The 15,313-nt window shown below is 42.6% G+C and overlaps 1 protein-coding gene across 2 annotated transcripts in view; it reads left to right on the top strand.

Annotated features, from left to right (window-relative positions):
- Positions 1-1,824: 1,824 nt before the first annotated feature.
- The window catches only part of CREBRF (CREB3 regulatory factor), a 42,166-nt gene continuing 28,677 nt past the window's right edge, over positions 1,825-15,313 (top strand). The window contains exon 1 of one of the 2 annotated variants that reach the window (XM_080676853.1): positions 1,825-1,960. The gene's annotated coding sequence lies outside the window, so the exon portion shown is untranslated. Of the gene's footprint in view, positions 1,961-2,772; positions 3,479-15,313 lie in introns of those variants that run through there. The other variant, XM_080676854.1, reaches the window with a different exon arrangement.

The raw sequence follows: 15,313 nt of genomic DNA, 5'->3' as shown, positions 1-15,313 counted from the left end.
TCAAGGAGCTGTTGCCCAATAGGGGCAGTGAAAATGGCTGTGTCCAGAGGGCAGTGTGACAGTGGAAGAGCTAACCATCTGTTGGGAGTTTTTCCAAAAATAGTATTTACGCGAGAGGATAGTATGTGATGTATTCCAAGGAGATTTAATGCATGAATCTCATTGAATGAGTAAGATAACCTGGCTCAAACTTTCCAAGCTAGTTTTTCAATTGGAATTTCAATTGAAACTCTAGATGATATGGAAAATTAGAATGTATATGTAAGACTTAAAATACTACTTCCTGGGTAGTAGTGAAAATACTTATTTTCTCATTGGGTATTGACAATCTATGGCATGTTGAAGGATACAAAGGTGAGATTAACTTTCAGGTTTCTACATATACCTCCCTATTATTGTGTACAAAAGCATTATTTTAGTGGCTGTTAACTGCTAAATCTAGAGCTATCCTTACTTGCTATTTAGCCCAGAGTAGATCTTCTAAATGATGTCCTTGAAACAATCTAGTAATACTGTCATTTATTAGTTGCTCACCATATGCAAAGCACTGTGGTGCTTTATATTACGTTTTTCACTCAATTCTCACTTCAATCCCATGAGATACTTACATGGAAGCCTCACAGAGACCAAGTTATTTGTGCTGGTTCACACATGGTAGAGCAAGGATTCAAATCCCAGGTTGTTATTCAACCAGTATTTAATGACTGCATACCTGCCAGGCATGAAAGGTAGCGGATAAACAACACAGCTAATCCTGCCCTTTTGAAGCTTGTGATCTATAGAAGTCTTTCTGATTCCAAAGCCTGTAGTCTTGACATCGACATTATACTACTTCCCTAGATCGGTGCAAAGATGAGCCACATTTCAAAGGCAATTACTCCTAAGAGAAAACTGGCATCCTGAAGGAATATGGCCAAGCATTTCTGCTCCCTAATCCAACATTCCCTATGCTTACTAAAGTCAGATTTCTGGTCTGAGACCTTAAGAAGTCCAAAGAGCAGTCTGGAAGCAAAGCTGTGATAGCTGGATCATTTACTAGCTTCCTGACCTTAAGCAAATAAGTTAATCCCTCCGAGTTTTTATTTCTCCATCTGAAAGTTGGTATATTACCAGTACATGTGCTTGTAAGGATAACTAGATAAGGTGATAAGCCCACTCCATAGGACACGTTCAATTATAAAGGATCGCTGTTGTTATTATAGGATTAGGGAGCCCAAGAAGACCGCAAGCCACTATGTTATAAAGACTTGAAATTGTGTATAGTTCTCTCCCTCTCTTAAAGGTGCACACAATCTGATCCCTGTGTCTGGGACAGCCTTACGCAATGAATAGTAGTTGAAGGAATGAACGAACGAACAGCTGAAGGCAAGGTCAGTCTCTCAGTGACTTTAGTTCAGATGGATAGGGCATTTATAAAACAAAGTCGATACAGGCCCCCTTTAAATTAATGCCCACTGTTCCCGTGGACCCCTTCAAGTTTCAGTGAACTTAAACTGTAAAATGGGCATGCCGACACTTCAGGCCTAACCGCGTAGTTTGAGATCAGAGAAGACACTGTACGGGAAAGCTTTGTAAAGGAACATCCACAAGGTGAGTGTGGCGGGTGTCGGAGACGGCCCCGCCCACGCTGCAGTGGCCGGCGCCGAGCTCCCGCTCCGCCCCCTCTTCCTGGTTTTTCCCGGCAACCCGCCCCTCCGGCGTCATGTGACAGGGGTGCCCTGCCAGGCCGAGCTCCTGATTGGCCTGGCTGCAGAACGCCTCGTGATTGGCCCGAAGCTGGCGGGCCCCCGCCTCCCTCCTCCTCCTCCTCGCCGCGGCCCACGTGAGGGGGGCGAGTCACGCGATTTCCGGGAACCCGTCAGGAAGGACATAAACAAAACAAACCCGAGGCAGCATGGAGAGGGGCCGCGGCCCCTGCAGCGGAACCGGACCCAGTCCCTGAGCCGCCCCACACCCACAGGTGAGCACCGCTGCCGGCCGCCCGGACCCCGCAGGGGCCTGGGCTGAAGGACGAGCCGGGCGGGGGGCGGAGGAGGGCCGCCGGCCTAGGAAGCAGCAGCGCTGGAGCTCCGGACCGGGCCGGCGCGGGGCGGGGGCCGGGACCAGGGCCGAGTCTGGGGCGCGCGGGCCGCAGGCTGCCGCCTTCTGGTCACGGGGGCTCCGGCCCCCTCCCCCACCCCCGGCCCGGGACGGTTATATAAAAGCGCGGGGCGGCGGTGGAAGGGACCCCCAGGCGGGAGGCAGGCTAGGTCAGGGGTGGGCAGCGCCGGGCGTACGCCCTGCCGGGCCGCCCGGCTCTTCACTGCTGCCTCGGAGCCCGGGGTCGTGGCTGCCGGCAACCGGCCTGTCAGAGAAGCGAGCGGGTGGGAGGGGCTGGGGAAGGGAGGGGAGGCGAGGCTGGCGGGGGAGGAGGAGAGAGAGAGGGGGGCGTGTGAGGAAGGGCCGGGGCCACGAAGGTTGTAACCGGGCTGGCAGTAGACGAGGAGGCGCGGGCTGGGAATGTGGGGTTCAGGCAGGGGTGTCTCGGGGGTAGCCGCTCCCCCTTTCCGTCCCCGCCCCAGCGACAGGCTAGAGGGGCCTCCCTCCGGGGATTTGTTTATATGTCTTCTCAAAGCAGCTTGAAGCGGCTCGGAGGCGGAGCCCGCAGCTCGGAGTGGCAGGCCATGCCGTCCAATGGGGCAGGCGGACGGAGGCAGCCTCGCCAATGGGTGTGGGAGAGGCGGTGCCGCGGGCCCCCCCAATTTGTTAGGCTGTGCCGGGAGTGGGCCGGGCGGTGCGGCCATGTTAGATGGGAGGGGACCAGTGGTGGTGGGTCACTGAGAGGGGAGGAGACGGGGCAAAGGGCGAGGGAACCGGGCCGGGGGCGTTTTCGGGTGTCCGAAGGCGAGTCCGATTGGACCGGGAAATAGCTCAGGGGAGCCTGACCCTGACCCGCCGCTCTCCCCACCCGAGCGGAGGAGGCAGGGAAGTACCGAGGGCAGTCCAGCCGTCCCTGGGGGTGGTTCCTGGGACTAGATGGAGCTCAGTCTCCGGATTCTCCCTCTTTCTTGGCCCTACGCTTCCTGACAAACTCAGCCGCCAAACCCCGTAATTGCCCTCCTTTAATCCAAGAAAGCAAACCTTTTGCTGTTTCTGAGCGGACTTGAGCGTTAAGACTACCTTAAGAAGGTACTTGGCTAACCAGCGGTCTGAATTTCTGCACCAGGCCTCAGATAGAGGCAGGCAGGGAGGAGGAAGTTCTGCTTTTCTAGATTTTGCAGAGAAGACTAGGACTAGAAAAGCAAAGAAAGTTAAGGGCGGGATTTCCATTCCCCCCCCCCCCCCCCCCATCAGAATACCCTCTAAAGATCAGGCCCTCCGGTGTTTGCTGCTGCTCACATTGGTAGCTCATGTAAATGAACCTCATGAGAAAACTGAGCCTTGAGAAAAGTGTTTATGTTTGAAGGTTCTTTAGGATTTGTCTTGTGAATGAATACAGGTGAGAAATAGGATCAAGATCTGACTTTTTCTTTTAAAAAAGCAGAATTAAGACGTCTATATAAATCTTGCGATCTGTGGTAAACTGGTTGTCTTATACTTTTACATATTTTCCCTTTTGCCTTTTATTCCAAAATAGTCAGGAAAAACACCAAAAAAAAAAAAAAAAAAAGTCAAGGGGGAAATGGCATGTGTAATTAGAAAATCACTAATTTTAATTTTTGTCGTGGTTATTTTGGCATCATGTTGGCCTTGTGAAATGCTTAATTTGGCTTTATGTTAACATCAGCTTACAAGCTGTGACTGCATTGGTATTGCCAAGGGTACCAGGCTGTTGATGCTGCTTTGGTTAAGCATTTAGGGGTGGTGGGAACACACCTTAGATATATTATATCTTGAATAGCAGGGTCTATTCAAGAGTTGACTGTATTTATTTAGGAATTTGCATTATCTCCTATTTTGTTAACTGGAGAACAACAATAATTGGTAAATAAATGATTTATTGATGTCTATATTAATTTGACATGATTGACTCTGTTAAGAATATGTGAAAATATAAACTGATTATTTGATAGACTTCAGTTCTTAAATACAACAGCAAGTAAAAAATATTAGCTTGTTTTTTCTCTTATTTTAAGAACGGCAAGTATATCCAGCAGGAGTTGTTTGGGTGGAATTCTTTAATATGACAGATACAGCAGCGTTGGCATTTTTAGGCTAGTAAGCATAGAAGAGACTAAATAAATCCAGAAGAAATTTGCTTCACTCACGGTCCCAGTCTGCGTCATAACAGGTGAAAACAGACTTTTACAGAGACTGTGTCCTACTTAGTCCTAGTTCAGTGGTCGGCAAACTGCGGCTCGCGAGCCACATGCGGCTCTTTGGCCCCTTGAGTGTGGCTCTTCCACAAAATACCACAGCTTGGGAGAGTCTATTTTGAAGAAGTGGCGTTAGAAGAAGTTTAAGATTAAAAAATTTGGCTCTCAAAAGAAATTTCAATCGTCGTACTGTTGATATTTGGCTCTGTGGACTAATGAGTTTACCGACCACTGACCTAGTTCATGGTGGGTGGGTTCTTGGACTTCAGCGTAAGGAGTAAAGGAGTAACTAATATGGTTCCTGGTGGTGCTTAACTGAGTACACATGACAACAAAAGTACATTGAACTTGTATGTTGATTCTACGAACACGGCACAGATGTTAAAAGATTAAGAGAACTAAATTCACTGTTTGCCTTTAAAGTTCAGTTTTTAGTTAAGATTGACAGTGTGACTTTGAATGAATTAGCAGAGATGGTTACATGTGGGTTTCTATTTGGATGTTTTGGGGAATAATTCTTTTTCACTGTATTCAGTGGTTCATCTTCTGAGGTAGATAAACTCTTAGACTAGACATATATTTGTCAGATCATTGATTCTGCTGATTCTAATATAAGGGATCAACAGACTTTCCTGTACATGGTCAAGTAGTAAATATTTAGGCTTTGTAGGCCATATTGTTTCCGTAACAAGGACTTAACTCTGCGAACTGTAGCATGAAAACAGCCATAGACAGTATGTTTGGGGCTATATTCCAATAAAACTTTATTTATAAGAACAGCCTGTGATCAAATGCTGTAGTATGTCAACCCTTGTTCCAAGACATCAATCAGTCATTGGGTTTTGAGAACTTCGATGTTCAGAACATGACTTGCACTAATATTTGCGCACTTGCAAATGTACATATCTTAAAGCACAAGCTTGGAGAGGTTTCAGAATTAGAGCACATGGCAATATTGTGTTCTGTTTTTATTTCCTTTGCAAATAGTTGTTTTCTTGACAAAACATTTAAAGCAAATATTGGAATATTAAGTTATAATTAAGAAATGCATACTGATTGAAAAAACTTAGTCTTTAAGATAGGATATCTAAGAACCTTAATATATTCAAGCGTATGGTCCTATTGAGGTTTAAAAGTGCATTTAGCATATCATTCCTTACAAAACCATGTATAGCTGTTTTAACCATTTGTACACCATAAGCGTCTACAGACGCAAGCGGCGGACCTCTTTTAATTCAAAATATCGTGGCAGTTAATTGGTTAAGGGATGTTAGTCAAATGACTAGTCAACACACTTGGCTCATGTAAATGTCATAAAGTTAATTTGGCAGCCACATTGATTGTGCCAGTGCCTGAGATGTTTGTAGGCTAGGATACTTTTTCAAACAGAACCTAAAAAGACACTGGTTGCTCCCTTCCCCTCCCTTGGAAAATGAAGCAGAGATACACCATAACCTAAAAATATTACACAGGCAATACTTTTTCACGGGTAGCTTTCGGCTTTGTTTTAATGTGCTATTTTGCCAGTTTTGTTGACGTGAACTGGATTTCAAGTTGCAAGCCTGAGAGTTTAGAAAGGAGACTATGATGACTTATTCATTAAAACTGTTTCATCATGTGGCCTTTAACCTTGTTTCTAGTTTTAGTTAACCTACTGTTGGCTGGGGGACTATGAGGAACTCAATTTGTTATGGTAGGGATTAATGGTGATCTCTAGCTCACAGATACTGGACAGTTGCTTGTTATTATACTTTGAATATGCTAATACTTGGGGCTGTTTATACTTCAGTCTGACTGAAACCACCTCTGCAATCTGGATTCGCTTTTCTCTTAGCTTTTACTGCCTCTCAGTACTAATCGTTTTAGCATTTGCCCCACTCTACAGTATTTCTCTACCCATTTAACTTGGGCTTAAGGTCAGAGTCAGCTTCTTATTTCTATATCCCCAGTGCTTACCACTGTGCCTGACGCTTTTTAGTGCTTCCGAGCAGTTGAAATAGATGATGCTAAAAACTGCTTATCTGGAAGGTAACAAAGTCAGTCTGCTATTAGTAGAGATGTTGGACTTTCCTTGGTGAGAAGGGAGGAATTAATCACCATCTGCTCAAATAAAATAAAAAAGTTCTTTGAAAAATTGGCCCTTTCTTTTAAGAAGGTTTACGTAGAAGCTATTTTGATGATATCTAAAAATTCCTCGAATTCTTTCGCTAACTTTTTTCAGTGTAATTCCGTTGGTTAGGTTTGTTGAATACTCCTTCCAGGCACAGAAAACCTTGTCTTTTGTCCTTTGGATTTGTCCTTAGCTCTTGGCACACTGGTTCTCCAGGTGTTTGGCAAATGTGAGCAGAATCTCATTTCTTAGAGGTTTGGGGTTATTGTTCATCTACATATCAGACACTCTTGTGGGTTAGCACTGTAAAACCATTCTTGCTAATAATCCTGATTCACTGCCGTGGGGAGGGCTGGAGTTTGATGCAGGTGACTTCAGTGGTACTTTGTGACTGCTACCCATTCATTCCATCTCCAGCCAAGCCTTGTGTGCCTTTTCGCCAGTTCATGACCTTCCTTCTAAAGTCGGGATGTATTGGAGCTGTCCTCCCTAAACAGCTTTCTAAATTAGTCATCTCCCTGCTAATTCACAGCAACTCTGCTCTTCCATTCATTCTGTCCTTTTAGCACCAAAACCACCATCACATCTTTTGTTACAAAGTCATGTTGTTGCTTCTTTATCTTTGGGTATTGTTGACTTTGTTTCCCTTGAAAGCTTCATGAGCTTGCTGACTTCTTGTCCTGCTCCAGTTTTCTTCAGGTTCTTGTGCATTTATTTTCTTCAGTAAGATCTTCCGTGAGAGTTTAAGGAGCTCCTGCTATTTATAGAGGAAATTCCTTCTTTGACTGCTATATGCCATTCCTGATGCAATTTGCTTTGTTCTCTATTATGTGTGCCATTCACTGAGAAATTTAAAGCATTACAGAAATCAAACTTTAAGAAAGGTAGGGCAGATGTGCTCTTGTTCAAACAATTCACTGTAGAATCCCTTCCAACAGCAAGGCTTCTAGCATCCTACTTGAGTTGTATAAGGTGAGGAACTCTACAGGTTTGGAACTGCTTTTTAGTAAGGGTTTTTGTTCTTACTATTGAATCTTCTATTGGAGTTGCTTGTGGACTAGCAGAGGAGAGAGACATTGCAGTTCAACATTATGATAATATTTGGAACAACATATTCTGAAAATAAAGAAGAGGGACTACTAACTGCATGGGAAAGCTGGGAAAGCTCCACAGAAAAGGCAGCATAGGAACGGGGTTTGAAGATCAGTGGAGGAAGCATTCTGTGCAGGATGTGTGGGATGGGGTTAGGAGTGAGAGGGCTTCCCCTAAGGCAGGGGCGGAGGTGGGAAGCACGTGGGAGAGGAGGCGACTACTTTGTGCGATTTAGGAGAGAAGAACTTCCTTGCCTTCCCCTTGTCCTCTCCTTCTCCTGGGCCCCTGTCAGGTCGCTGGTCTCTTCTCTGTAGCTCTGACTTTGGTTGGTTGGTCTCTTTTTTCCTCGTTTTCAGTTTTACTTTTAGTCTCTCATCAAGGTCTGATGCAGCTACCTCCCTTCTCTCTTCTAATCTGTCAGTGTCAACATACTTTTGATTCTGACCCAGTGCATTTCTTGCCTCCCTTTCACCTCCTTGTTTGACTTTTCCTTTCATTTTGCTTTATTAAAAAAAAAAAAAAAAAAAGAACAAAAATTCTTTCACACTGCTTATATTGCATATGAACAGCAATATATATCTGAGTTGACTCCCTCTTGGAAAATCTTGTAAGTTCAACTTGTCTTTGATACCTATCCAAGTACAGTACTAATTATCCATCTCTATGAATTTCCTTTGGTGAAGCATTTTCCTTTGTATTCAGAGATACCACTTCTCATAGGCTACAGTGCAGAATATGACTATTTATATGCTGTTTTCTACTTCTTTTGCACCGTAAAATTGTTACTGTGGTACAATTCAAATCTCACCTTTTCCCGAAGCTTTCCTAAACTTTCCCAGGTGGAGATGGTAGTACTCTTCTCTGTAGTTTTAAAGTATTTTCTAAATATCTCTTTTAAAAATCAGCTTTATTGAGGTATAATTTACATAAAATAAAATTCACCCAATTTTTTAGTTTTGACAAATGTATGCAGTCATCTAACCACCTCGACAGTCATGATGGAACATTTCCGTCAGCACAGAAAGTTTCCTCATGCCCCCTTCACCCCGACCCCAAGTACTGATTTACTGTCTATCTCTATAATTCTGTCTGTTCTGGAATTTCATATAAATGCAGTCACAAAATTGTTGTTTGTTGAGTCTGACTGCTTTTACTTAACAGGATGTTTGTGAGATTTATTCATGTTGTTTTGAGTATCAGTTGAGTACTTGTTATTGTATGGATGTGCCACAATTTGTCTATCCATTTACCAGTCATTGGATGTTTGGGTTGCTTCCAGATTGTAGGCTATTGTGAATAAAGCTGCGGTAAACATTCATGTGTAGGTTTTTAAATACCTCTTTTAACATTAACTACCTTTTATTTGGAGGGCAAGAGTGAAAGTCCTGGAGTTAGCTATAATCACAAAGGGGCTTTTTGCTTACTCTGGTTTTGAGAATCTCTAAACTTAAATTCCCCATTTGTAAAATGGGACTGGGTGGAGATTGGAATAGTTGGAGAGCACAGGCCAGTTAAAGGAATAACTGATTTAAGTGCAAGAGATTCAGTTCAAGTGATCTTGCCAGGATTATGTACCCAATGTTATCAGGTCTAATTTCTTTCTCCCTAAGACAGTGGCATTTGATAATAGGATTTAGAAATTTTATATGAAATTTCCAGTTTAAGTACTGGCAGTTAAAATTTAATGTTTTAGAAGCACTAATGTGTGACTCGAACAAAAATCCATATGTAGGCAATTGATTTGTGGCTGCAGGAAGTTTGAGACTTTTGCTTTAAATCTTCAGCTAATTTTGTCTTTAGTGTTAAAGTGTGCATACTTCTAATAGAATGAACTTGAACTTGTTAGGATTGTGTTACCTTTGTTTTATAGTTAGCATCATAATTTGCTGGTTGTCTAAACTTCCAAGTTGAAAACTAATGAATTTCTATAAGTGAATTTTATTCTTTCCTTCGATTGGAGGGATATAAGAATTCTGAGTGCCTGATGGGAGGGTGGGACCAGGTTCTTGTTACACTTTGTACTTCTCTGATAGCTGTTGATCCTATTCCAAGATATGTTTTCCCAGCATTTGGGATAGTCAGCCGCCTTTGTTTGACTTACTCAGAACCCCGTTGAGACAAATACGGTATACATTAAACTATGTGTGTGCGTGTGTCTATTAGAAACTGTGTAAGCTGTTATGGATAAAAAGATAAATTTTGTGTAAGTGCAGTCTCTCGAGTTGCCCAGAATCTCTAGTGAAGCCAGTATAACTATAAAAAAAGATTGTTTGAACAGTAATAGCAATAATCTCTCCGGAGAAGCCCTTTCCCCTTGTAATGTACCTGCCAGTTCTTTATTGTGTATAGAGATGACTAGTTTGCAGCTTTATGAATTAATTACTCTGTGAACCCAAAGATCTTTTGCTGATTAAACCAGCATAATTGACATTCACCCATTTAAAGCTGGGTGTTAAATGACCTGTGTTGCCTGCATGTCCCTTATTCACGCTTGTTCCAGATGGTTGGGTTTTTGTGATAAAGTTTGGAATTTAGATAACCTAAGATTCTGAGTTGAGTTTGGATTTATACTGTCAGTAGCAGCAACATCCCAGAACACCTTATTCCAAGGAAGAATTCTGAGAATAAAAAACAGCCACCATTTATTGTCTTTTTTGTGCCAGGGCTAGATACTTTACACACTACCATGAATCACAGTATCCCTACAAAGAAAGAAGTGGAATTCTTGTATTTACAAATAAAAGAAGGCAAGCAAGAATCAGGAATGAAGTTCCAAATATTCAGTTACAAAGGAGAATCTTCTATCCTGAATCTAGAGTTTTCTTTTCACTGAACAAGCCTTTTAGGAGTGTTGGAGTCAAAGAGGCAGCCAGCTTTTCTCACTGTTGAAAGAAATGACTTTAAAACGCTTTTAGTAATCTCTTTGTGTCCCCAGCCCATAACCTCTTTATCAGCTGTTCTATATAGTCTTGGCTGGTGGTATAGCCCCGTGGTCGGCAAACTGCGGCTCCCAAGCCACATGCGGCTCTTTGGCCCCTTGAGTGTGGCTCTTCCACAAAATACCACGGCCTGGGCGAGTCTATTTTGAAGAAGTGGCGTTAGAAGAAGTTTAAGTTGAAAAAATTTGGCTCTCAAAAGAAATTTCAGTCGTTGTACTGTTGATATTTGGCTCTGTTGACTAATGAGTTTGCCGACCACTGGATAGCCCACTTCACAGAATAGGGGGGAATTTTAAGGGAATTTCAAAATTGTCTCTAGTCTATATTCGTGCTACTTTTGAAAAGTTCAAATCTAAGAAAGGAGACAGTCCATCTTGTGGAAGAGCCCAGATCCTTGCTAACATGAGTACCGAGGTTGTTAGGGTGCGTCCAGGGTGTCCTGTGATGGACATTTCCACAGAATCTTGCTGTATGGCTCAAATGAGTTTCCACCTGCACCGTTGTCTTTCTGTGCTGCTGACGGTCATTGTATTGTTCCCATTTTACATTTTGTAGATTGCTGCAAAACAGCTCCTGAAACAAAATGATTCTTTAAAGCTCCAGTCTTCAGCTGCATTGACTATTTTGTTTTAATTTTAAAAATTTGTGTGGGGGCCGGGGGAGAAAGGGAGAGTTGGGGAGGGATAGAGTGTAACTTGTGGATTCCATAAGTAATCCTCCTCCTTCCTCTGCCCTCTGCTCCCTAGACAAGAATTATCTCAGGTCTTTAAAGTTGAAATTCAAATAGCACTCTCTCTGGAAATTTAAAAGAAAACTAAGGGGCACAATTTAAAATATGATACTATAATGTTTGAAGCCTCAAATTAACAAGCTACTTATAAGATACTACAGAGCACATAAAAGATGTTCAGTAAATATATATTGAATGACTGACTTATTTGCAATGTCTTTGTATATGAAGGTCGTCGAACCTCCTTATCCAGAAGGACTTGTGATCTTAGGGATTTCCTATTTATTGTCAGTCAGCTTTTGTCTGGGCAAGGCATTGCTTTTGGCTTTGTAGTGAAACATACATGAAACATAATGGTCGTCAAAGATTTTACAATCTGGTAGAGGAAGAAGAGGGAAAATATATATATTAAAAAAAGCAGCATGAAAGGCTAGAGTCTCATTGTTTGAAAGCCTTAGTGAAGTGGGATTGAAGTACCTCAAGGATTTGGTGGAAATTATAAGATCAAGTGAATATTAGTGGTACAGTGATCGAAGAGTAGTAGAAGATGGGGTTGGAAAGATAGTTTCATTGTGTCTGAGTATCTTGAACATTATCCAAGAGATGTTTGAGAGTTGCTGAAAACATGAGCCCAGTGCCAACATGATGTGTGAGTTTAGGAAGAATAATTTTATAATGGGACATAACTGAAACAAGGGGGAGGCTGGAGGCAGGAAGATAGATACATAAGGTCAAATATTGGGTCAGTAAATATAAAATGAGGAGGCAAGTAAGCATTGAGGAAGTGTGAAGGGCTAAGGGAAACATACATGTATCCTTGCTACAAGAGAGCCAGCATGATTTAACAAAGTGAGTGGGGAGAAGGAAGACAAAGTCAAGGCTGAGATCCGTGTTCCATGCCTGGATGGCTGAGAACGATGGTACTGTTGACAGAATAGGAATGTTTGTATGGGGAGGTAGCATGTTGTGTCTGAGGTATGGGATGTGAATGAACATGGAAACACCTGGATCTCAGATGGCAGGGTTTGTGCACTTCGGTGTTTAACTATTTTTAAAATATATTTTTACTTACTTTTAGAGAGAGAGGGGAAGGGAGAGGGATAGAGAGGTAGATGACAGAGAACATTGAGTGGCTGACTCCTGCATGCCCCCTACCAAGGATTGAGCCCGCAACCCAGGCATGTGCCCTGACCGGAATCAGTCTTGTGACTGGTTCATGGGTCAATGCTCAACTACTGGGCCATACCAGCCAGGCTGCACTTGGGTGTTTAAGATGAAGATGTAGATTTGGGTGTCCTCTAGATAGGATCTTTGAGACACTGAGCGTAGAGATGGTCTCTGTGATGATAGGCTTGCACAGAGGCATCCATTTACTGAATGACCTTGGGCAAATCTCTTATCCTTGCTGAACTTTTTTATTAATATAAAAATGGTTAGACAGAGGATGGGGCATGGTAATGATACTAATACTCTACTTTGCCAAATATGAAATGACAAGGTATAGCAATGTGCCTTAGTAATCTATAAACAGCTATACAAATATAAATTTGTGAATATTTTATTGCCAGTGGTAACCAAGTGTGACTGGGGTTAGAAATGCATTCTTTGGTTCTGTCTAAAACTGTCCCATGCTTTTATTCTTGTACTCTGAACAGCTTAACTGACAGGTATCAAAGCTTCAGAAAGCCCCTAATATCTTACAGTGGATAGTTTTCAGAATAAAAAGTAGCTCTTCCAGAAGCCCTGCTTTCATGGTCTTTCCCAAAGCATTTTAACCAAGCTTCCATATGTTACTTCTGTAGCCCAAAGATTAAAGTTGGGCAAAGCCTTTGGAAAGGAATCGAATAAAATTCTGAGAGGTCTTGTGTCTACCTCCAAAACCGCATTCCAAGGAGAGATCGCCTTTGAGATTTAGTGTCTTAGCTCCTTAGGATTCTCAGTAAAATTACTTTGTTTAACTAAGTTTTTGTGGCAAAACCAATTGAAGCCCCATATTTTTTAAACTCACGCAATCTGAGGATAAAAGGAGACTTTGGACTGACCCAGAGGCAGAGTCCACTAGGTGGGATGGTGGAAGGCTCACATCTGCTCACGTCGTAAGTACTCCTTGGCTAGGGAAATGCTCTTCCTCACCCAACCTGAGGGGAGAGCTATGCCTTCTCCTTCCTTCCTTACCTTTTCCCCACTTTCCCTCCTTAAAGACCAGCAGCAGCAGGATTGGGAAAATAAATAATGCAGGTCTTGTGCAAATAATTCCTGACATAAACTATAACCATCTAGCTTGAAGTTTACTTGCCTGCTTTATAAAATTGGGAGTTCAGAGAACTGCTGCTGAAGGATAGATAGTCCCTCTTTGCCTGCAGTTGTAGTCACAGGATTTATTAATTTTTATTATTATTAAAAAACATTTTTTTATTGATTTCAGAGAGGAAGGCAAAGGGAGAAGAGAGAAATAGAAACATCAATGTTGAGAATCATTGATGAGCTGCCTCCTGCATGCCACACGCCCCCTACTGGGGATCGATTCTGCAACCCGGGCATGTGCCCTTGACCGGAATGGAACCCGGGACCCTTCAGTCCGCAGGCCGATGCTCTATCCACTGAGCCAAACGGGCCAGGGCATAGTCACAGGATTTATATTACATAATGAAGGGAGAGCCAGGCCCCCACCTTTCCTCCAGTGTGCTCCTTGCATAAGCAGCCTCCGCTTCCTCAGTGGTTTGGAGATTTGGGGATCTCTGATTGCTGCTGCACCATAGAACAGGTAGTAGCTTGATTCAGTAAGCATCAGAAGGACTGTTTGGTTCAACTTTTGCTGAATCGTTTTCAAAAGGAAAGGAATTATTGAATGGGACATATGGAGTTTAGCAGAATGGATGGACTGTGTGGTTGATGGGTCCTGGACTGTTAAAGAGCTTGGGCAAATGAATAACTGTCTTTCTTGTCAAACAAGGGAATCCCATGGGGTATACATATTGTGGAAACGTTTAGATTACCAAGTCAGTGGTTCTTCCTTTGTCCCCGTCTCTCACCCTCTCCCTCCCCTTTCTTCCCTTTCTTTCAACTTTACTTGGGGATTAAGCTTCAGATGATTTATTTAAATTGGGGTCAGAACAGTTGCCATCTCTTAGAATTTTGAATCTGGCACAGTTTAAAGACAACAAAGAAAGAACCCAAGAACTCTGCCGACATGAAAGAAATGATGAGCATGAACCAGCAAAGATTACGAAAGATCAAAATAAACCATGGTATATGAATTATAAAACATTGTAAATGTGTCGGCATTTCTTACCTCAAAAAAACTTTTATCCCTGGCTGGCGTGGCTCGGTTGGGCATCATCCTGTGCACCGAAAAGTTGCTGGTTAGCTTCCTAGTCAGGGTATATGCCCAGGTTGTGGACTTGATCCCCGGTCGGGGGCGCGCAGGAAGCAGCCAATCTATCGATGGTTCATTTTGGTAAAATAAACAAATTCTGCCATTTAAACCATTTTTTAAGTGTACAATTTAGTGGCATTAAGTACATTGACATTCTTGTGTAACTATCACCACTGTCTATTTCTAGAACATTATCATCATCCCAAACAGCCTCTAGTAACCTCTATTCTACTTTCTCTCTGAATTTGCCTATTCTGGTACCTCATATAATTGGAATCATATAATATTTGTCCTTTGGTGTCTGGTTTATTTTACTTGGCATAATGTTTTCAAGGTTCAGCCATGATACAGTATGTATCAGCATTCCATTCCTTTTTATGGCTGAAGAATGTTTTGTTGTATATGTGGGCCACATTTTGTTTATCTGTCCATCTGTTGATGGCCACTAGGGTTGTTTCCACCTTTTGCCTATTGTGAATATTGTTGCTGTGGACATGCGTGTATCTGTATCTGTTTGGATCCCTACTTTCAGTTCCTTTGGGTATCTATTCAGATGTGGAATTACTTTATGAGGAGCTGCTAAACTGTTTCCCAGCCGCGCCCTTTTACATTCCCACCAGCAACTCGCACAAGGTTTCCGCTTTTTCCATGTCCCCGCCAACACTTGTTATTTTCTTTCTTCTTTTTTTGATAATAGCCATTCTAATGGGTGTGGCAAAAATTTTTGACAGTCTACTCTGATGAATGTTGGATGACTCATAGTGCTGTTTG

The sequence above is a fragment of the Plecotus auritus genome (genome assembly GCF_963455305.1).
Source record: "Plecotus auritus genome assembly, chromosome: 6".
NCBI classification, from domain to species: domain Eukaryota; kingdom Metazoa; phylum Chordata; class Mammalia; order Chiroptera; family Vespertilionidae; genus Plecotus; species Plecotus auritus.
This window is presented reverse-complemented; position numbering and strand designations above follow the sequence as displayed.